Here is a 22,223-nt window from a genome sequence, read left to right on the forward strand (position 1 = left end):
TGAAGGTCAGCAGGGGGTGTAAAAGGCACCAAAAAGGTACCAAAGTGGGAGTACGGGTCCAGTGGACTAATAACAAAACTACTGAGTCTGGTACCACTAATCAGACAAGCAAGTCAATTAATAAGCTGATAACGCCCTCAAGCTTGCTGAATAGGTGGCAGAGGCAGCATCATACACAGGACTCTAAAGCTGTTTCGGACTACTTTTGGTTTATTCTGCTTATCATGAGATCTGGTCGACACCGTGGGCCATTGCCAAGACCCCAACCAAAACGGCGGCGGAAGAGTGAAGTATGTTCAGGTATAGGGGGTGTCCCATTGCAGGTCACCCCTAAAGCAGTTTCCTCTAAGGATTCAGTCACTCCAGCTACAGTCCTTAAAACTACGTTCAAAGAACATAATCCAGCCCACCCTAACCAATTGACCATTAAAGGTTTTTTTAAGCAGCAGTAAAAATCTGCAGATATGGATAACTGCAAAGGGCCCTCTGTAACATTGTCTCAGTTTATCAGTGCAAAGAGAGATTACCCAGTGGAGACGATTACAGGGCTTTATTCTCTTCTTCCTTTGGAAATAGAGGCGGTGAATTATGGTACTGAAAGTAAAATCTCCGGACCTTGTTCGTCGGCTTCAATTTTAAGCCCGCCTTTAAAACCGATTTGTACGATACAGACAAAAGCCCAAGTTCATGCACAAGACAATGTTTCTCTGGTGCCAAGGATATCTATGGTTGACGCATTCCCATCTGCACCTTCGACTGGTTGAAAGGAGATTTTCAATTCGCAGGTTTGTAGTCAAGACTCAAATAGCTCAGTGACTAAAATACCCCCTGGCACGGAGCAAAACCTAATTGATGAGGTTTTTTTGTTAGCCTCCGCCTCATTAGAAGCAGAATGTAATAGGGGGAAATTCATCGATACCATCGATACCAGAATACTCTAGCCCTAATTGCCCAAATAGTAGCATAAGGTTATTTAACCTGGACCAATCGAGTATAATGCTGGAAAACTGTTTTCTTAATATTGATAACAAGTCAACACTTGTTCCCGGGAAAGTCGGATCTGAAAAGGTGTCCATCTCAATGGAGCAAAGTAAAACTGCACAAACACAGACACAAGCAGCAGCTTCAAATAATCTGTTTAGCTCTGTAGACCTATCACTACTCGCCAAATTTGGAGGAAATTGTCGTGACAGACCATGTGCTAAGGAAAATAAATGTAATAACCTAGATCGTGGTATATGCAAGAGTCTACTAAACACAATGGACAACATTACCAATGCCCTCAATTTCCACTCAGACAAATTAAATATTCAAGCAGACTTATTAAATATATTGGCCGTCCACGTAGTTGGAATAGATGCAAAAATTCTTCAATTGATTAATCTGATAACCAAAGTTCAATCAAACAAGGAGAATCAATTAATATATTGCAGTTGTGAGCAATTGATTGATAAAATCTCAGTTTTACCGTTCGTCGTCAGCTCTATGTTTCAAGAAGTAAAATTGATGTCGAGCAGAATGGTTCAAAAGAAAATAATTTCACACGATCGTCTAATTGATTCATCCTTGGCAACAAAGTCCTCAAACCCATCAGAAGAGCCTGGGATTCAACAAAAAAACGAGAATAGTGAATATACAAATACAAATATAATAGCCAAACTTTCTACGTGTAAAATTCAGCAACAAATCACAATCTTAACAAAAAGTAATGCTGCAGAGAAAAAAGATCTACTTCCAAATGATGATACATTTCAAGATGGGATTAAAGGTAGCAAATCTACGGACGAAACATCAGTCGATGAGCCAAATGCACTACAAAATAATGCCAATCAAACTTTTACTACAAGCAAAGAAGGCTTATCGAAAAGGGCGAGAAAAAGATTGAGGAAAACTCATAATAAAATATCATAAGTGATGTCGTCCCTAATGAGCACAATAAGAAAGAATTATATCCGATCTTCAGACCCTTGGAAGTACGTGAGGTCAAATTGTCGGCTGAGTCAAAGGGACAGGTCACCGGACTCCCAGCTCCCGACATGTTTAATGACAGTATATGGTCCAAAATTACCGTAACATCAAGGTCAGGAGTTAATGGACAAGATCAGGCACTTAATGGAGCTGACCAACAGTGTGCTGAGCCAAATCCTATTATTCAGGAAACTATAAATAATCCCATGCATGAAAAATATAATGAACATATCACTGAGGAGATAATCACCCCCGAACAAATTATAACTGGTGTCCCCGTTTCGGGAAAAGCGTCTATTCAGGCACAGCTACCTGACGCAAGGAAGAGGGAAACAAACAGTCATATAAATAAAGATAAATCAATGGCTCGTGATTCCTCGAGTGAGTCCAGAAAAGTAGTTTTTTGTCCACAATATACTAGAAGAGGTTCTCATGATATGTTGAACCGGGGCAATATTTTAAATTTACTGAATGCAATTGCTGATTTGAAGGATGTAACTTCAGATGACTTAGACTCAGTCGAGTTTAGGAAAGACCAGATTAACCCTAACAATGAAATAACAGTAACGACTTGGCATCATGAGGAAACTATTAGTAACATCTTAGCTAATATTGATCAATTTGAGAAATGGGGCATTAAAGTTTGGAGAATCTGTGATTCCCAATACCCGACATTGCTCATCCCGATGACAGCATCTTATAGTCCAGCCCCAAAGACCAATGTACATAAATCAAGACCGGGATCTCAAGTCATAGTTCTGAAAGGAGCCGTAGGGCCATCATCAAAATTAGACCTGTCACTTTGGATCAAGATCAGGAGTGGTAAACCGGGCATTCGAACTTGTGAAGAGTTAAAGAATGAAATTCCTTTTACTGATGACTGGAGCTGGCTCCCTAAAATATTGGTTAAAGGGAGCCCCATAAAGCATGATTGATGCCTAAATTCTACTACAAAGTGCTAATACCACTTAATATTTGCTCCTGGAACACAAATGGTCTTAAAACCCTTGTAGAGGATCCTGATGCAATAAACTTTCTTAGGGATTTTGATATACTAATGTTCCAGGAAACATGGAATAAGGAATGTGAACCCCTTATTGGCGATTATGAATATCTAAATGCTGCTCACCGCAAGGCTGCCTTTGGTCGTACAAGTGGAGGCCTTTCCACTTACATTTCCTTAAGCTTGGATGTTAAACATTTTGAAATGGATTTTCAAGTGGCATGGCTACAGTGTATTAAGTTAGTTCTTAATCATCCTATTATCCTTTTAAATATTTATATAAGTGCAAAAAACTCGGATAAGGCTACTCAATTTTCGAGCTTGTGGGAAATAGTTAAAGTGCTGTATTATGACCATCCGGATTCAATGATAATCATCTCTGGCGACTTTAATATGCGCTTTTTTACTCGTAATACCCCTAACATACCGAAGAAAATGTTATTGAGGTTGATTAACTCTCAATTTATAAAATTTAACCTTAGGTTGCTATTGGATGATGGACAAACTCCTACATTTAAAAAAATGGGTAATCCAACTATTATTGACTATTCAATAATCTCAAATGTGTTAATAAATTCACTTTGCAGCTATCGTGTAATACCGAGGATAGAAAGTGACCATAATCTGCAAATAATCTCTTTGGCACTTCAGTTGGATCATTTACCGGAAGTGAGAACAATCAAAACTATTCCAACATCTTTTAATTTGAAAAGGCTGGTATGGAACCAGAGAAATGAAAAGGAGATATTGAAAGTTTTATCTTCCTTAATTAAAAAAGCTCAAGAAGAAATAGTAGCAGGAAAATCTATGGTTGATTCCTGGCCCCGTCTCTGTTCAGCCCTTTGGATCACTTTCCTACCCCGATAATATCGAAAGGTGCGACCATGAGAACAAAAAAGTCAGGATGGTTTACTAGCCAGCTGCTACATCTGAAAAGAAATCTTAATAGAGCAATTAGGTCATTTTGCAGAAAATCGAAAGGTTCACTTACTTTTTTGGAATCCCAACAACTGATAAAGCAAAGAAAACGATATAAAAATGAAATATGGAAAGCTAAACAAATGTATTATGAAGGAATATGGACCAAATTACATAATTCATGTAAAACAAGAGACTTAAAAACTTTCTGGGGCATTATTAATAACCTTGAACTTGGTAATTACAGAGGGAACAGTGCTAATATTAAAGAATCGAGTTGGGCTTCTTTTATCTACAATCTTTATGTTGCTCCCTCGGTTGCTCACTCTGATTTTAACAGTGTTTGTCAAAAAATAAACACATCGGAAAGTAAAGAACATAAAAAATCTTACTCAGATCATTATAACAAGCAAGCAAAGTTAAAGGATGATGGTTCGAGCTTTGAAGCCTATGATTCACATATCATACAAGACAATGAGCCTTGGACAATAGAGCGGGTTAAAAAGGCAATAAGTAGGATCAAATCAAATGGTGCGCCGGGACCAAATGGAATTCCTAATTCTCTGTTTAAGGCAAATCTTAAACACTGGCCTGAGGTTTTAACCTATTTATTTAATGATGTTCTTAAAACCAGAGCTGTTCCTGAGTCATGGCAAGGAAGCATTATACAGCCAAATTTTTAAAAGCAGCCCACAAGATAATCCCGCCAATTATCGACTGATCGCCCTAACGGATGTAGAGGCAAAAATATTTGCGAGCTGTCTTCTTGAAGAATTAGAAGCATGGGTATCGAAGAATGATCTAATCCCAATTTTTCAAACTGATTTTAGAAGAGGCGAATCGACCAATACGAACTTGATTTTATTGACTTTATTGGTCGACAGAGCAAAATATAGGAAACAAAAGCTGAATATATGTTTTATTGATTTAAAATCCGCCTTTGACTCGGTATCACGAAATCTATTATGGGCCAAACTTTTGAACTGGGGTATCCCAAATCATTTATTAGACATGATTAAACTTTTATACACTGATACATGGGTCCAGATCAAAGTCGGCGATGGTAGAAGCACAACACGCCGGCTAGAAACAAACAAATACCGGTCTGAAGCAAGTCTGTGTTTTAGCTCTGTCTTTTAAATTTTTTTATGTCTGACCTTCCTACTCATTTTAAAGATGTTAATGCCCACTCTCCAACTATACAAGGTAAAGAGATCAAATATTTGCAATATGCTGACGATACCATTTTATTGAGTCACTCGGTTATACGTTTAAGAAGAATAGTTGACTCTTTTAATCAATGTAATACCCTAAATGGTCTTAAAATAAACGCTAAAAAGACAAAAATAATGACTATAGGATTAGGTACGAAAGTATGGAACATCAATGGGTTATTTATCGAATCAGTAAAATCGTATAAATATCTAGGTATTACATTTGATGATAATATGTCATTTGGGCAGCATTTTAGTAATCTTGAGGCAAAGGCAACATCTTTATCATTTGCTTTTAGAAAGATAAGTTATCATGCCCAAACCACGAGCACTTGCTGAAGGTCATGAAAGCTAAACTGATTCCATTTTTGGATTACGGGTCAATGATTTTCCGAGGCAAAGATGCAAAAATCTTAGATGACATCCAGATAAAAGTTTATAAATCTGTTTTTGGGATTCCTAGATACATAGGCAGTGCCAATGTAAGATTAGAATTTGGTCTGAAAAGACAAATTCTGGTACGGCAATCTACTTATCTAAAAACGTTACTATCATTATAATGCTCAGAAAAAGGTTCTCTCTCAAGTCAGTGTTCACATGAGATAATGAGGAGTGAGTATGCAAGTAGTTGGAGATCATTTTTAAATGAGTGTTTACTTAATTTCGAATGCCCAAACTTAGAAGATGAAATTAGAAGTAAACATGTATTTAAAAAAACAATAAATCAATCAGCTAACCTACTGTCAACTATAACAGACAATGACGAGCTTAGGAAAAAAAACATTCATGGTCAGTTGCTAACTCTTTTAAAAAATTGGAACCACAACCGTATTTGCTGTCCCATTTAAAACCGGTTTTTAAGAATAGATTTATGCTAGTACGGTTTGGGAGATACCCAACTAAAGACGGATTTCCAAAATGGGAAAAAAAATGGCCTTCTAAAGTATGTTGGCTGTGTGGATTATGTGAAGAAACATTAGTACATATTGTAACCATGTGTCCCCAATTACTAGATGAGCGGAAATTCCTCTTAAGATCCATTTTTAATGAATTGGGGGTAAGAACTTATAGAAATGCTATCATCACATGCCTCACTGGTGCGTCGCCACAAATGACTTCTCGTTTTGTTAAGTTTATTTCAATAGCTGAAAAAAAACAATTATCTTGTGATGATTCAGTCTTATAATATAGGTGCATATACTATTGATGTGGCTATAAATATGAAATGAAAATTAAGTAGTTAATTTTAAATTATTCTTTAAAAAAATGTTTTAAAAATATTCTACAGTATTAATCAAAACATACCTAGAGAATAAAAATTGCTTGATTTACAGTCAGGATATTATAATTAGAATGTCAGCACAAATGCACTTTACTTTTTGCAGTGTTCCTCTGTCACCAAGTATATTTATAAACATACAATTTTAGGGCAATGTAAAGTGTATTTTATAATATTATTATTAGTAAATTAAAATATAACTAGAGAATAAAGATGCCAGAATTATAGTCCGAATATTGCAATTACAATGTCAGCACAGATGCACTTTACTATTTGCCGTTCACCGCGATTCTAAAGTATATTGATAACATACAACTTGCGGGTTTATGTAATATATATTTTATATTTTGGCTGCTAAGAACTGTTACCACAAATGTATTTTACTACCCAATGTCCTCTATTGCTGCTAAGTCAACTGTGTTAAGTTTTTTTTTTTTATTCGCTGTACACAATGATTTTGTAAACTTTATCCTTATGCAATTTTACGCTGTAGCCGCTAAAAACAGGAATTAGTCAATCCTTTCTTCTTTTGTTCTTTGTGATTTCGATGTTATATTGTTGTTTTATCTTTTTATTGTTTATGTGTGGTTCTTATCGATTGTAATGATTTTAATTAATCAACAAAAAAAATTATTCATTCAACTAAAAATAAAACATACCACCTGTAATTTCAAGTCTGTTCTGGTTAAAAAAATCCTATTGTAGGAGCACAGGAACAATGCAAGAAAACTGAACATGAGCAGTTGTTCTTCATTGTACTTGAGGTTTTTGCCCTTATTATTTTTCTTTAACTGAAATGTGTCCAAAAGGGACGGGAGGATGCAATTTGTGCTAAAAAACAGCTTTGCATACCCTACTTGCATTTTGTGTTTTTTACATAAACTTTCAGAAATTTCATGTAATTGCACAAAAGGGAAGTGCTTTAGCGTCCTTAGTTTTCACATAGACTACCAAAATGCTCCCTTCCGTCACACATCCATCCAACAAAGGAAGGTGTCAGAGTCCATCCAGCGGCAAGCGCATCTGATATTCAAAAGACCTGTTTCAGTCTAGGAAAGAGATGAAGCCAAGCATGTTTTGTGATAACACTACACCATAGCAAAGCAACAGTCCAGCAGCAGATGTCAGTACATGAATAGAAATTCCGCAAATAAAAATGCCATAAGGATATATACTTTATAGAGGCCCCCTTATTTTAGGTGTTTAAAAGATGCTATAAAGATGATAAAATAGCGTAACCATACTTAAAAAAATATTACATTGCTATTCCAGGGACATCTTCTTCCTAGATCTTATGGCCCCTAACAGAAAGCTTGCAACCCCAAAGCACACCAAAGGGGATGACAGCATTTGCAAAAATAGTAATGCAGGCCTTACTTGGACAAAGTTAGCCTCTCTCAATAACGACAGTATAAATTTCTTGCGAAGGGGGGCATAAAATTCACAGAAAAAAATAAAGTGCAAATTGTCCTGTTCCAAGAAATTATTGCAAGGGCACAGCTTTAAGGTCCCTGGCAAAAAATATCCCTTGGGAAAGGCTAAAAACCAAGGTGCCTGGTCCAGCCGAAATCTAGTTGAAACAAAGCGATGTTGCACATTAGAGACAAATGACAAATAGAGCTGTAACTGTTGGGTCAAACTTATAGTAACATACCTTCTCACTGAGGGCTTGGCTAATTCCATGCCTTCCCTAGTCGCCTGCTGCCTGGCCAAGAACTTCAATTTAACATCCTTAATGGCTACTGGGCCTAGGGGTCTGGGTTTTCTATGCATTTCAGGGCAACCCAGCCACATCATATGGTCCCTAAAATATTTTAGCCACGGGATACGAAGGGCCCTGTCAAGGGCAATACAATCCACTATAATCATCTGGTTCAAACTGGTGGAAGTACTCGACCAGATCCTCAGCCAACGCATCCGAGGTGCAACTGCAATGTGATCGGAGATGTACCCCAGGCCAAGTTCTTCATGCAAAATAAAGGCTGGGGTAATTGAGGGGAGAGCAAGAAGGCCATGTATAAATTTATTCTCAACCCCCTGAATATCCCTCACATCCTTATAGCCCCATACATCACACCCATATGTCGCCATAGGGATACACTTTTCTTTAAAGTCCTTAAGTAGGGCAGAGATTGGTTTAGACCCCAACCTTTTTTGCAAAATCCCATACAGCCCTGGCTGCTCTTGCCAATATGTTCTTTTGAGCTACCTTTGTGCGACCCAAGTCCCATGATCATCGAACAACACCCCCAGATAAGGGAAGGTGGACACTTTTGACAATTCCATGCTCCTACAGAAAAACTTAGTCTTAGCTGCCATGTTACTGCCCAAAGTAATTGTATGTGATTTAGTGAGATTGGTTGCTAAGTCAAGTGACTCCATAAAATCAATAAACACATTTAAAAGATTTTGACGGCCTATAGCGGTCTTAGCAAACAACACTGCATCATCTGCATACAGTATTGCAAGGAACAATTTGGCTCTACTGACTGTAAGGAGGTCCCTAAATTTGTTTATATAAAGTGTAAACAGCAGGGAGGCCAGGATGCACCCCTGGCGTATCCCTCGCTTGACCGCCCAGGAATCCGTAAGATAACCATCTTCCTTAAACCTAACCGCCGCTGTGGTGCTATTATGGGCATAGTGCAAGAAGGATACTAAATTTGGCTCCAAACCCAACTCCCCCAAGATCTGCCACAGTTTAGATGGATTGACTCGATCAAAGGCCGACGCTAGATCCATGAATCCCATATGCAGGGTACCTCTCTTTGCTATAGTGTACTTCCCAATCACCAGACTCAGATTAATACATTGATCAATAGTCCCTCTCCCTTGCCTAAAACCATACTGTAGTTCGCTAATAACATAACAAATTTCTAGCCACGACGATAAACGGTTTAACATCACCTTGCCCATGATTTTAGCAGCGGAGTCCAAAAGTGGAAGGAGTCTGTAACAGGCATGATCGTTCCTTGGGCTCTTTTTAAAAATGTGAATACTAATAGCTTTGCCCATGAAGGAGGAAAGCCACATGCGCTAGCTGCATTAAAAACCAGACCTGGGAATCTGCCTTATACAGATCAGCTGGTACCCCATCCGGGCCAGGTTCCTTACCCCCAGCTGTAGCAAGGATGGCTGCATGGACCTCAGCAACTTTAAAATGAAGTGGTTCTAGGGGAAGACTAGGCTTCCCCTGTGTCTCTGTCCCTCCAATTCACCTCTGCTATACATGCATTCAAAAAGCTCAACCCACCATTCTGGGGCTACAATGCAATCTGTACTAGCATTTCCAGTTTCCGAAAAGAGCGCACTGTTAACCACTGCCCAAAACTTACTACTATCTAAGTAAGAATTTGCTTGGCCAAGGTCCTCTCAAGCCTTTTCCCTAATGACTTTCTTCCTCTTCTGAATGGCATGCTTATAGTCCCCCCTGCATGCCCTGATCTCGCTCACATTTCTTGTTTTTTGTTTAAGAGCCAACATTAACTTCCTGTGGGCAATAGAGCAGGTACCATCGAACCACCTCTTTACTTTAGGTCTATCACTCCCAAAAGGTACAGTTAGGTTAGTAGCTATCTCGTTGGTCAGTGTTCCAAAAGCGTCTAGTACCGCTCTATCCTGCACGTTAACACCCATACATGCCAAAACCTCAACTGCCCGCTCCGTATACAAATTATCTAGAAACCTTTCCGGTACCACCTTCGTCCACTTCAATCTGCGTGATTGATCCTTGGTGCTAATATCAGAATTGGAAATACCCCTGCTTTCTACTTTATATAAAAGGCAGATTAGCATAATAAATCCAATGTAAGGGGGTTGTGGTTACTATAGTTACTCCAAGAGGCACTCAAACTACAGACTGCAGGAGCTAGAGATGCGGAATTCATTATAAAATCGAAGATACTAGAGCATCCTCCGCCCGTTATAGTTGGAATAGGAGTATTCACCCACGTTTGTTCTAAACAATACACATTGTTTGCTGAGAGAATCCCTTCTAAGAGTATACCTGACTCTGTATGTTCAAAGTGTATATATAAAAGGTAAACAATCCCCATATGCATTAGCTGGAATGCAGTTAAGATTACATTGATGTATTTTAAAATCACGCAGAATTAGATTTTCAAAGTAAGCACATTTACTTTTCCTATAGGTGTCAAGGAAACCCTCTAGGGTAGTTAAATGTTCTGTCACATAGGATCAGGTGAAAGAATTATAAAAATGTACTACTAATAACGGGTAATGATTCTTAACAAACAGCTCTACTGTTAAGATATGGGGAGAATGGCATTCGAAACGACACAATTTACAACCTAAATCGAGAGAAACCAATAAAAGAAGACCTCCCCTGGCACGTCCCGATATCGAGGGGATTGCATGTTTAACAAATGAAGTAAACCCATCCAAATATAAACTTTCACCAGTATCCCATGTCTCTTGTAGGGCAATTAAATGACAATCTAGGAATGTCCTCTGCCAGAGCACGTTATTGGGTATACCATGTACACTCAACCTAGCAGGATGTGCTGTGTTGGATGCTATGCTAGAAGGGAGAGCAAGTTCTAAATTCCCTGTAGAAGAAGCGTCTCCAACTCCAGTAGCGTCTGGCCTGAGAGGTAGAACATTACTGATTCCTAGGCAAATAGCTGGGCTAAGAGATGTAACAAATTCTAATTTCCCTGATAAGGGACTAATGTTGACAAACAAATCTTGTAATCTTAACCCCTTTTGCTCAACCTCAAGTGATGGTTGTCAATCTACGGCATCAAGCCCCTGTAAGCTTCGCAAGAGTTCAAACCTATTAGATAAAGATAGAACCAAACCAGAGTTATCAGTTTGGGCTGACTTGGACGTGCTAGGTACCTGGAGCAAGGGGCTTTTTGGTGGGAAAAGATTAGCATGGGGGTAAAAGTACTGAAGGGGGGCTATCCTAATCATTGTTTTAGAGCTACCCCTAAGCTCGCAATCTGTCAGTGCGTTGAGTTGAATAGGATATCTCATATTAACTATCACACAGTCCCCCTCAATATTTATCCCCACCCTGCTGCGGAACCAGACCACTCTTCTGGTCATAATACTGTCTGGGGATATCCGATTACCATTCACAATGTTCGTATTACACCAGTGTGTTACCCTATGTACCAAGTCCAGTGTAGATTCTTTACTCCCCTGTGTGGTAGGAGGGACACCCACCAAAACTACGGCCAAAGGTGCTGCTTCCGGTGGCAGGTCTATAGTCTCATAACTATTAGCAGCCTGTTTTATAGAGTTATTTGAAGCAGACATATTAGGAACACACACCCTTGATAATGCTCCTCGAGATGGGTCTACCGGAACCGTCTCCCCTGTCTCCATCACAAAAGGTTGGTTATGGGTTGCACTTAAAGTCCTGGGCCCTTTAGTTGCCCTTTGTTCCTAATGTCCAGTGTTTTGAGTATTTTTTAGATGTTGTGAGTCAGAGGGCAGCTGGGTAGAGTGACCAGACACTGCTAACTGGGCTACACTGTCTGTATCTCGTGACCCTCTATCAGATACTTATGACTTAATGCGCCCAACAGGGCGAGTGTGCCTGCCTTCCCAGGACTCCCTTATAATAGGTTGGCATGGTATTATTGATAGAGCAGCATCAAGTCTTGCATCCCAAGTCTTTACCTTATCGGAGCTAAAAGTTTCTTCAAATATAGACTCCAGTCTTGGTAAAAGTAAGGCAATAAGGTGTACTAAATCAGGATTGACTTGTATTAGGCTTCTTTTAGGCAGTGGATTATGGGGGGCTCTTTTCCAGCCTGTTTTCTTCCTCTTAGTGGGGGGGGACTAGATGAGTCATCTGCCAGCCTTGTGGTTGTCGCAGCATAAGAATCTACTATAGCTCGAGTGGCTGCAGGTGATAATACGGGTGTGGTATTAGCTCCTTCCACTTCATGGGTATCATCTCAAGGTTGGACAGAGGTAGATTTACCTAATTCCAGAGAGAGCCTTCTTTCAGTCAGTGCTATCTCTTTTGAGACACTTGCCGCCCTAGTTAAAAATGAATCGTGTTGCTAGCCCCCACGCCTCCAACTGCCGTTATCTTTTTAACCATGATTGGTGACTTTCAAGTCAGCTGCTCTTAGCAAGAGAAAGAGGTAAAAACCAGCTCTCTGTCCAACAGTACAGTACTTAGTCCTAAGGAAGCCACAGAAGGAGCACACGTCTCTTGATTAAATAAGGCCACATAAATAAATAAATGGCTACAGACTGACAAGTATTAAAGGTAACAGTACCTTGATTCCTGTGACCCAAAAAACGCTGGGCCAAGGGACTTGGCCCTGCCCGGCCTCCTCCGGTCTCGGACGGGCGCAGATGGGCCCGGGGGCACCCGCACTGCGGGAGTCCTGCAGAGTTCTTAAGCGCCTCCTGCCACGTCGCGTTGGTGGCGTTCAGCCGCGGTGGTTGCTGGGGGCTGTGGTCCCCGGTAGCAGCAAGTGGCGGCAAGTGGCAGCATTACAGACTTGGACTCATACCTCAAAGTGAAAACAGTATGAATAACAAATCAATGCCCCTTCAAATATTTTAATCAATCAATCAATCAGGGTCTTGTATAGCGTGACTACTCACCCAAGAGGGTCTCAAGGCGCTGGGTGAGGGGAGCGGCTGGTTGGACTGGGTGAAGGATTATTCAAAGAGCCATGTCTTGATGTCCTTTTTGAATTGGGTCAGCGATGCGGATTGCCTGAGGTGGGGAGGCAGGGTGTTCCAGGTCTTGGAGGTGAGTTGGAAGAAAGACCTTCCTCCGGTTCTGGTCTTGTGGATCCTGAGAACGGAGGCAAGGGCGAGTTAGGAGGATCGCAGTTGTCTGGCGGGTACGTAGAATGTGAGGCAGTGGTTCAGGTATGCTGGTCCTTAGTTGTGTAGAGTTTTGTAGGTGTGAGTGAGGAGCTTGAAAATGATTTACTTGTTGACTGGGAGCCAATTGAGTTATTGGAGGTGTTGCGTGATGTGACTTTGGCGGGAGATGTCGAGTACCAGCCTGGCTGCGGCATTTTGGACGTACTGAAGTTTCTTGAGCTGTTTCTGGGTGATGCCGGTGTAGAGTGCATTGCCGTAGTCGAGTCTAGTGGTGATGAGTGTGTGGATGACTGTCTTTCTGGAATCTGTGGGGATCCATCTGAATGTCTTTTGAAGCAGGCAGAGCTTGTGGAAGCCGGCTGAGGAAACTGCGTTGATTTGGCGGTTCATTGGGAGCGATGAGTCCAATATGATGCCTAGGTTGCGTGCGTGGTCCGTCGGGGTGGGGGTTCCCAGAGCAGCAGGCCACCAGGAGTCATCCCAAGCTGAAGGGGTGAGTCCCAGGATGAGTATTTGGTCCTGTCCAAGTTCAGTTAGAGGCAGCTGTGTTTCATCCAGGTAGCAACGGCCTTCATTCCACTTGCTTTTATATGGAAAAGTATTTAATTTGTAACTCTACACAAAGGTATACAACATTCAGAAATAACAACACAATCCCCCTTGATGTCGGAGTTCTAGTAGCAAATCTCTGTCCCACCCTTCTTTGTGTAATGTGATTGGGGCTATTCTCTATTCAGTAGTGGCCGCATCCAGGGAATGTTCACTATTAGGCCGTATTCAAAAGGTCCACTGTGACGCTTCAGGTTTTAGTCAAAAATGTATATGGTCCCACAGCACCATTAGCAGCAAGTCCCCCCAGAGCACAACTGGTCCCGTTCACATCATAATCTCTCTTGCAGTTCGGAAGAGTTCAGCAGTGCACCGGGTGCCCTCGACATGAGCAACCACGAGTCCTGCTCTGCTCGGAGAAGTCGGGCTGCTCACACCCCAGACAGCAGCTCCTGCTGGCACAGGCTATCTCTCCTGATCAGCACCGCCAGAGTTCTTCTCAGTTGTCGGAGCAGCTCTCAGTTTGTAAAGATGCTGTAAGGTGTCGTTACCCAGTGGAGGGGTGGAGGGGAGAAGTGGTAAATCCTTCCTTCAGCTCCCAACTAGGGCCATCAAGGGTGTGGCATCATCCATGGCAGTCCTCAGTGGTCAGTCAGAGCAGTTTCCTCACAGTGCAGGTCCAACTCAATGAACAAAGCCCCATTCTCTTCTTCGGGCAGCTACCATAATCCATCAGCAATGTTGGTAATGGCAGTGCTTCCTGGTATATGGGGCTGCTGCAGTACTTGACAGTACAGGTGTAGACTATCTTGGTGCAGGCGCCTACGCCAAGACGGTTACAAGTCTCCGTGCTTCTGGAAGTAGTAACTTTACTGATTGCCCCCTCTGGCATACAGGGTAACAGCAGCACAGCAGTATGGGTGTGTACAGTTTTACATGGCACTTAACTCACGGTACAGTCTCTGGTGGCCCTTTCCTGGCATATGGCAGTGCTGAGCTGATGCTGCACATGGTCAGATACCTGATCAGGGCCCAGCCTCACACCTCACTCATGAAATCCTCTCACAGCGTTCACCACTGGACCGTGCTCCCACCAACTCGCTCCTCTTCCTCACAGGGCACATTGGTCTCGGTAAGTGCGGGTGCTCCAGGCTCAGGGCAGGGGATCTTGGTGTCCTGGGTGATGTCCCCTCACCCAACAGGAAGAGTAGCAGGCCTTGGCCTCCAATCCTCGTCACAGGCAGAAGTCTTGCAGAAATTTCCCTTCTCACACAAGCTGTCTGGCTGCTTGGCAACTGCCCAATTTTGGGGTCTCAACTTCCCCTTCTCATAGACCATTTCCAGTCACCAAAACGTAATTTAGAGTCGGAGTCTTTGAAGTTTTATGTTGGGGTAATGCTTTTTCTGAACTGGACACTTCTCCTTTACTTCTTTCCTCATGAAAGACTTTCTCTCACATCAGTCAAGACTGTGAAGCTGACTGTCCCACAGCACAATTCATGGGAGTGACCAGATTTCACACCTAGAAGCGAGCCACAGTGACATGTGTCTGCATCAAAAGGTTAACCCCAGCCACCCGGCCCTACTCGTTATGACTCCCTTATCGGCCCCATTTCCTTTCCTGAGCTGTTTTCAGGCCCCTTCCTTGTGATCTATCACAGAATCAAAGAGCAGTCTTTTGAAGTGTAAAGGATGTCTCTTCCTTTTCCCTCCAATGTATGTCCAACCCAGCTCACAGGAATGCAGCAATACACACATATGTCTAGGGGTATTCCTCTCCTCCTCATATCTTCACCAGGCAGGCACCCAAGTAATGTACCAATGCAGGCACACGTAATGAGTTTAATTGACGGCACATTTATTGTTGAGCACTGTTAACGCCTTGCATTGTACCCTTACATGTACACATGAGTTCAGCACACACAGCCTGCACTCACTGTTTAACACTGAAGCTTTTAAATATATAACCATGTTTGTGCATTTACAAACACACACACTGCCAGCACACACACTTGCCATGTTTGAGCTGCATAACACTTCACCCTTCATGTATGGTACTTCATGCTAGTACACATGCTTTCATTGCGTACGCACTGCACAGCTCTAAATCTCTAATTTCATGTATTGCTAACAGATATACATGCACCCAGTATATACACTACCTACACACACACTGAAACTTACTGTCCCATACCTGTATTTTACCCTTCCCAGGCACACAAAAATCTAGCCCAGTGTCACTACTCTTGCGTTGTGCAGCATTCCACATCTACCTGATGTAGGCAATGGAGCGTGTTAAGCACACAGCGGCGGATCTTTTGAAAAGGTGAGGGAGCCTGTAGATCACATGCCCACTGGCGTAACGAAAACTGAGGGGGCCTCCCTGCACGGTACGTAGAGGGGCCCCCTCCGGGCTCAATCTGGAGCTCTCCGGCCAGAGTGCAGTGCCGAGGGGGCACCCTGGAGCTTGGGGCCTGCAGTGGCCTGTGTTAAGCCCCTGCACACGCCACTTACACAGGGTGAAAACATCCTGATCACTGCTACTGATCACTACACAGTTGGCTGCCACCATCAGACTTGTGCTGCTTAACTCCTGCACCACTATGAAGGTAGCGCTTTGGGCACCCCTCACAGTCCAGCAAGACAGCAATCCATGAGACAGGCCTATGTCATTGCAAACATGCATGATTTCTTTACCTATGACAAAAAATCAGCATTAGGGATCCAGACAACAGTACAGTTTCCGTCCCAACACTGTCCCTGCCCTACTTGCACAGCAGGGCCAGCACTGTGCCCCATTTAGGGTTGCTAAATTTCCAAAAGAATATAGGTAATTTGTTGTTTTAAGAGTTTGCAGAGGCCGGACTAGCTACTACATAGGACTTTGAACACAATTGTATGTATTAATTTGTAGCATGACTTTTCTGCCTTTGGTTCCTTTAATTATTAGGCAGGGAACATTAACACAGCTTTAGAACACATTTAAAATTGCTTTCAGTTTATATTTACTGTATTAAGTATGTACAGATAAGAGATCAGACTACTGGGTTTAGGTGATTGTGTTTATTTTTGTACTGACCGGGGCATTAAAATACCAGTGGTGCTGGTAGACAACCAACCAGGTGGCAACCGTAGTCCTATCCCAGTCTACTTCAGTGTATTGTCAGAATTGCAAGACTAGCTCTGGAGTAGACCACAATATAATGTTGATCGGCAGACAAGGCTTGTGAAACCGAAAACCCGAAGTCCACTGCCATAGATGTACGACTACAGTCTTAGCCCTCTTTGACATACTACTGAAATAATAATGTGCTGCCAAGACAGATATAGACATGTGACTTTTAATTCTAATCTTTGCATTATTAAAAAAAAAAGAAATTAAAGGCAAATATTTGTTATCAAGTTTCATTTTGCACCTTCTAAAAACTAACCAGGGGGCTATACGCTGGGGGCGTAGCCCTCCCACACCTGAGAAAATACGACTGGCCATCTCAACTGGGAATTACAAGTGACTGGGTGTTTGCTGCACAGGAGCCAGCAGTCCAAATGGCTAGATATGTGATGGGACCACGGGGATATCCTGCCTTAATGTACAGAAGCGATACGAAGCAATACTTACCACCACACACTGAAACAACGAGGGTGGTTTGGAGGGAGGCAGTGGCATTCTTGGATTGGAAAGGCACCCTCACCGAACAGACCCCGATATTCGACAGTGACATACTTGGGGGGCACCTGGAAGTATTCACTCAGCCGGACATGATAGGGATCTCACACATGGGTGACCTATGGCGGCAAGCTGATGTTCCCGTTAACATCCTCAGAGAGTCGTGCCATGTGGCGAGCACCATAATATTTCACTGCATTCAGGTAAGTCATGAGAGCTGGCGTGCCGCCGGGTCAGGCTCTTGCCGAATCTGCTACCTCCTTGAGGACAGACTGCTGGTCGATCATATGATCAGGGGCACCACCTCCTTGATATACAAAATCGTAATAATTCCCAAGACGTCCTGCGTAAATTGAAAGTCGAATAGGAACGACATCTTGGGGATATAGAGGAGGAAGAATGGGAGGAAGCTCATTGGGGTGGGGTTCCAGCTCGTCCGACTACGGATACTACACAGAGCCTACAGGATAGGAAGAGATACCTCACAAATGTGCACCAGGGAATGTGGCACCTTATTTCACACAGTGTGCAACTGCCCAAAACAGTTTTTAGGAGGGAATGGCACACTGCATGTCACAGGTGACAGGTCTCTCTGTAGAGCGGGTGGCCAAATGGTTTCTGTTAAATGTATGGGGGATGACACAGCACCATAATACCTTAAACTGTGGATGGCACTGGGGCTCAAAGTAGCAAAACGGAACATAGGCCAGCCTTGGGGGGTGAAAGCGGGGCTAGAACTGATCGAGTGGAAGAGGGGCATGGATTGGTGTATGATGGCAGAGAGGGTAGTATACGAGGGTCCAGGATGCCTCAAGATGTGGGACAAAATCTGATCTGCCTGGCAGACCTACAGAGGTCTAAGAGAAGCAAAAGGAGAACTGAGACTGGCGAGGATCTACACTCCAGAATAGAATTAATGTGCTAATAATCAGTGGCATATTGTTTTGGTTATTTGGATTTCAGCTGTGGAAACCCAATAAAAAGAACTGCAAAGAAAAAGATTAATTTTGTATATTCCAGCACAAAACACAGTAGCAACTTTACTATTGAGTGAAGATAGCATAGAAGTTGTGACCTGTGGCCATGGCAGAGGTCTTCAAACTGGCGGGCGGGCGGGCCCCAATTGGTCCTAGGTGGAGAGCCAGGCACTGGCCAAGACAATCACCATGCTAATAAATAACAGGGCTGTATTAAGCCACTAAAGTGCCATCATTAACATTTTCGGTCATTAATAACCTTGCTAGGAGTAGGTGTCAAAGGGGAAATATTCCTTAACTCCCCTTCCCCACCCCCTCCTTTCAGATAAAGAACCACATGTGGATAGTTTTACACTTAAGACTAGTAAAAGCAGGCTGCCCATAGCATGTCGGCAACCATGTATTTGATTGAGCTTTTAAAAGGGATAACGGAGTAGAACGGAACTGCAATGTTCAAATATGGTTAGGTGTATTTAAACATTGCCAATTTTCTAGAACAAATGTAAAAGTATATTTTCACCGGGGCTGGGGGAGGGGGGGGGGTGCAGATTACTTTTATTTTTTTGCATGGGGGCATGACATTGAAAAGTCTGAAGACCACTGGGCCATGGGGATTTGCTCGTTTGGTGACAACGCTAGCGTGAACTGCTTTGTGCATACTCCTTCTCGTCCTGGTTTCTATCCTCACCCATGACTTGCAGGTCACAAGACAGGGTTTCATAATGGTTTGTAAACTGGCACATACCACTAAGGTTAGACTTGCAGTCGATCTTGAAATGTGATATTCTGTGTGACATCACATGTAAAGCTTAGCTGTCACCTCTCCTCCCGCGAGAACAGAGCAGGTGTACTGGTCTGTTGCATGAGCAGCCATTTAATGTTTTTTGCGGTCCCTTACATTACCCTTTGTCAAGAACGGGACATGTACTTTAAAAAAAAGGAAAAATTTGGAAAGAAGCCCAAAAACCAGTACTCTAGTAGGAAATCAGGAACAACCACGTGGTTACCCTACATAATAATTGCCATACCTTTTGATGCAGTTGTTCCCCCCCCCCCTCCCCCCCCCCCCAATAAGTGCATATCGTCATGCAGGCGTGGCTCTGACGTCGGATTTGGTGCTGATGTTTCCACACTACGACAAACAGATCTGCGGCCGGAGCTATCAGAGCCGCTTTATTGTTGCCCGCTGCCGTTTTGCCGCCCGGCTGTCCTCACCGCATCCTGACTCACCTCTTTTATTGTTTTTCTCCTCACTGCCTCGCTAGTAGGGGGTTGGGCCGCCAGTGAGGGAGCTCTCCGAGTCCTGGCCTGTTTGTGCTGGAAGCCGGGCGAGCACAGATCTCGGGGTTTGGCTTGAGCACGAGCCGGCAGTGGGGAGAGCCTGGTGTTACGATTGGTGTTGGAGCTTGATACGGAGTGGTGGCTGCCCTTACTCACCTCCCACATTTTCAACCTGTTAGCACTCTAGTTTGTAATTGTCAGGCTGTGGTTGCCTGGCTCTTTGACACTGAAAACAAGCATTTGCAATGCAATAGGTCTCGCATTACTGAAAGTTTGAGCTATTGGCATTGCACATAATAATGCCTTTTAGATTATTTTTTTTTTTTTAAATCTTCCCAGCAGTAGCATAAGTGAGGGTGTAGTACCTTATGTGGCTAATAAAGGTCCCTTTACAACTCCACAGGGACACCTAGTAACAGCCTGTGTTACTGCACCCTTTTCTACTAATGCTACTGCTGGGATATTTTTTAACAAATAACGTAAGAAACAATATAATTTGCAAAGCCAAACACTCAATCTTTCAATAACGTGAGATCTATTGCATTGCATTGCAAATGCTTCTTTGTTATACAGTTGTATTTTTATAATATTGTTCTATTTTGGGATTGCTGCTCATATGCTCCTAACTGATTTTATTCATTGATTTTATTATTTTGTGATTAATTGTATCAGTTTTCATTAAGTGAGACAAATAAATTAATTAACTCGTTCATTTACTCTCTGTGTCTCTTTCTGTCTCCCCGTTATGTTAACTTTCATTGTCTCTAATAAAGACTCGCTATTTCCTACAAAACAAATCTGATTTGTTTACTAATCCCTCCTCAAAAGACGTTTCCCATATTTCTTGGAATTAATACATTTATGAACCTTAGCCCCAGGAAAACGTGCAAAAGCACGGTGAAAATTATTTCTGCATGCCTTAAATTCTGTAAGAACATTTTATCACCGTGAACAGGATCTAAGACGATGCAATCACATGTCATTATTTAAATGTAACTCCCTTTTCTGTAAAACGCTGCCATATACGTGTTCTGGGGAAGCTGATTAGTTAAACAAGAAAATAAACTTTCAGATACTTTAAAACTCAGGTGCAACCCGGATATTTGGGAATAATTCCCTGGACCTCAGGAATCTGTCCCAAATATGTTGTATAAATTCAAACTGAGACCGAAAAATGAAACATAAACCTTAAGAACAAATATGCGTAAATAATAGAAATTTGAAAAATAGTGAACATTGATTTTGCACAGTTTTTCAAAAGAAAGTGGCACATCTATCCAAATCTCAGTTTGAAATAGCAAAAATATGATGGTCTCTTCAGAATTACAACCATTTTTCTTAAATCCACAAACAGTACCTGGAACTATGGCATTGTACTAGCTTATGAGGCTATATATCCATCAACAACATGTATACTGAAACAACGGAAGTTGTAAAATAACCAAAGAATACATTCACCTGTAACTGTGATAAAACCAATAAAGATCATTTTAAAACCAGCCTTGGCAAAGCCAATAGGTTTCTCCTATGCAAAATCTATTGGCTTTATCAACGTGTTCTACATGTTGCACATCATTTGAGCTGCTGTGCAACAAGGTTTAAAGTCTAAACCTTGTCATAGCATTTTATTTTTACTTTAAGCACCTCAACTGCTGTGCAACATGTCAAAATAATTTGAAAAACCCAAAAGATTTTGTGTAGGCCAAACCTATTGACTTTGCAAATGATTGTTTATCTTTTGTGGTGCCTTGCTCGTGTGGCTCAGGACACTGCTTAGGAAGAGAAAGTATGCTGCATCTTTTCCTAGCCTTCCTGATTCTCGTGCCACCCCTGACCTGCCCCAGTGCTAAGGACCGCTTCTCACATGAGCGGAACATCAAGACGTGGCGGGCGATGGGAGGCAAACACGGGCTTCTGCGCAGCGCTCATTTAAAGTGCTTCAATACCTTCTGTTGAGTTTGCGCCAAATTGACACGGAATAAACAATAAAAAAAGCATAGGTTAAAAAGAAAGGGTAGCACGCCGAAAAGTAAAAAGCAGGAGGGAAGGAGAGGGACTGCAGGGACATGCACTCAATAAAAGTGCTTGTTGAAAAGTTTAAAAATACCAATGTATTGCACAAAAGTTACATCGTATGCAGCACATGAAAACTAACGTTAATGCAGAAACATTTTCTTTGGTTTGATTTGCAAACAGCCGAGATGCTTCATGTTTGAATCCGAAGTTGTGCGCACACGTGTGTTCAAAAATAAGCTGTGACTGGGCTTAGTCTGCGCACTTTGAAGCCAATGAGGGTATTCGTAAATAAAAGTATCATCATGGTTTTAATTTCGAAGCTTCTTCTGCAATTTACATGATCATCAGACATACTGTGCGTGGCCAAGTGACACAGTATCATCACAAACTATTTTAATCCGGCCGCACACTAGCATACTCCGAGTGCGTACTTTATGCTCTCTGGTCAATATTTCAAGTCTGCACTTTCAAAATTGCTTTATGAACCGTCATGCTTGTAATATTGGCTTTAACATGCACAATGTGC

This window comes from Triturus cristatus, chromosome 1_2 (genome assembly GCF_964204655.1).
Source record: "Triturus cristatus chromosome 1_2, aTriCri1.1, whole genome shotgun sequence".
In the NCBI taxonomy this organism is placed as follows: Eukaryota; Metazoa; Chordata; class Amphibia; order Caudata; family Salamandridae; genus Triturus; species Triturus cristatus.